Consider the following 2,858-nt stretch of genomic DNA (forward strand, 5'->3'; position numbering starts at 1 on the left):
TCTGGGAACACAGAGGCTGCCTGGGCACTAGCGAATGTCGATTCACCTGTGATCTTGAAGTTCTTGAGGATGTAGCACTTTACATAGCTAACCAGCCAACTCTTATTAGCCTTAAACACTTTCCTCTCGCTCTCCTCAATCCCCTGACACTTAGCCTTTGAGGGACTGCTTTGACAACTTAATTTTTAGAAGCCATTTTTTCACAGAAATAAAGGGTGCACACACGAATGAAAAAAATGAGGTGAACAATGCTCAAATAACAAGTGCCAGAGAGAGTCTGAGGATCTGTGAAATGGTGGGAGGCTACAGCAGGGTGTGCTGACACATCATTTCAGTCACGTGGATTCAGCATAGGGCTCAGCGTGCAGCAAACTCAAGTTTTACTTTTTGGAACTTTTTTTGTCAACTATTTTTGATCTGTGGTTGGCTGAATCCACGGATGCGGAACCCACAGATACAGAGGGCCGCCTGTAGGGGAAAAAACAACTGGAATGACAGAGAATTTCTTATCAGGAACCATGGGTGCAAGAAAGAAGTGGCACAACATTTTTCAAGAGCTGAAACAAAAGAACTATCAACCCAGAATCCTATACACAGCAAAAATATCCTTTACGAATAAAGGGGAAGTCAAGACATTCTCAGAAAAGGGAAAACTAAGAGGATTTGTCTGTAGTTAACCTACCCTAAAAAAAATGGCTAAAGAAAATTCAATAAACAGGAGGGAAACAATAAAAGATGGAATCTTGGAATATCAGGAAGGAAGAAAACAGTAAGCAAAAATATGTATAAATACAATACACTTTCCTTCTCTTAAGTTTTCTAAATTATGTTTGACAGTTGAAGCAAAAATGATAACACTGTCTAATGTGGTTTTAAATGTATACAGAGAAAAGATTTAAGACAATTATGAACAGGAAGAGTAAAGAAATATAAAGGAAGGTAAGGTTTGTATATTTCACTCAGACTGGTAAAATGATAACACCATAAGGTAAATATACATATAATCAATTTCAGACTGCAGAAATTGGTAAAAATCTTCAATTTTTTTCATCTTTGGCATTAGTGGTTGGTGCATAAATTTGAATAATAGTCATATTAACTGGTCTTTCTTGTAGGCATATGGATATTGTCCTATCACTAACAGTGTTGTACTTCAGGATAGATCTTGAAATATTCTTTTGGACAATGAATGCAACAGCATTCCTCTTCAATTTGTCATTCCCGGCATAGTATACCATATGATTGTCCAATTCAAAATGGCCAATACTAGCCCATAATTTTTTTATAGAACATGTAAAAAAAATTGACATAGGAGGCCTAGGTGCTACTTTCTTTGGTCGTTCCACATCTGGGTTCATCTGACACCAGCCGCCTCCTCCATGCTGCCCAAGTTTGACCCCAATGATATCAAAGTCATTTACCTGAGGTGCACCAGTGGGGAAGTCAGTGTCACATGCACTCTGGCCCACATGATAGGCCCCTTAAATAGATCTGTCTCCAAAACAGTTGGTGATGACATGGCCAAGGCAACCAGTGACTGGAAGTGACAAAGGATTAAGGAGAAACTGACCATTCAGAACAGACAGGCGATTGAGGTGGTGCCTTCTTTCTCTGCCCTGATCATCAAAGCCCTCAAGGAACCACCCAGAGACAGAAAGAAGCAGAAAAATATTAAGCACAGTGGAAATATCACTTTTGATGAGATTGTCAGCATTGTCCTTCAAATTCGACACTGATCTTTAGCCAGAGAACTCTCTGGAACTATTAAAGAGATCCTGGGAACCGCCCAGTCTGTGGACTGCAGTGTTGATGGCCGCCACCCTCATGACATCATAGGTGACATCAACAGTTGTGCTGTGGAATGCCCCGCTAGCTAAGAACTACAAAAGAAAATATTTCAATAAAGGATCATTTGATAACCAAAAAAAAAAAAAAAAAAGAGGCAGAGATGGTAATATTAATACCAGAGAGAGTAGATTTAAGAAAAAGAAGACCAGATGCAGACAGGAACGTTATATGATGATAAAGGGATCAATCTACTAAGAAGACATAAACCAAACCAAAACAAAACCCATTGCTGTTGAGTTGATCCCGACTCATAGTGGCCCTATAGGACAGAGTAGAACTGCCCCCATAGGGTTTCCGAGGAGCAGCTGGTGGATTTGAACGGCAGACCTTTTGGTTAGCAGCCAAACTCTTAACCACTGAGCCACCAGGGCTCCCCCAAGAAGACATAGCATTCCTAAATTCGTATGCACCAAACGACACAGCTACAAAGCATGAGGCAAACACTGATAGAACTAAAAGGAGAAATAGACAAATCAATAATTACGTTGAAGACTTCAACATCCCTCTTTTAACAATTGATAGAACAACTAAACAAAAGATCATCAAGGATAAAGAAGAATTCAACAATACCATCAATGGACAGAATCAAATCAATGTGATAAGACCTTCTACCCAACAACAGCAGAATATATATTCTTTTCAAATGCCTGTGGAACATATACCAAGAATATGCCACATCCTGGGCTGTAAAACACACCTCAACAAATTTAAAAGAATTGAAATTGTACAGGATATGTTCTCTAGCCACAATGGAATCAAACTAAAAATCAATAACAGAAAGATAAAAGAAAACTCTATAAACACCTGGAAACTAAACTTTCACTTCTAATAACCCATGGGTCAAAGAGGAAGTTTCAAGGGAACTAAAAAATACATTGAACAATCCTAAGTATATATCCAAAGGAATTGAAAAGAGACTCAAACAGATACACCAATGTTCATAGCAGCCATAGTCATGATAGCCAAAAGATGGAAATAACCCAAGTGTCCATCAACAGATGAATGGCCAA

General features: G+C 38.8%; 1 pseudogene; it reads left to right on the top strand.

The window, feature by feature from the left end:
* Positions 1–1,364: 1,364 nt before the first annotated feature.
* Positions 1,365–1,877, top strand: LOC101356344 (60S ribosomal protein L12 pseudogene; annotated as a pseudogene).
* Positions 1,878–2,858: the final 981 nt, after the last annotated feature.

This window comes from Trichechus manatus, unplaced genomic scaffold (genome assembly GCF_000243295.1).
Source record: "Trichechus manatus latirostris isolate Lorelei unplaced genomic scaffold, TriManLat1.0 scaffold00005, whole genome shotgun sequence".
Taxonomy (NCBI): domain Eukaryota; kingdom Metazoa; phylum Chordata; class Mammalia; order Sirenia; family Trichechidae; genus Trichechus; species Trichechus manatus.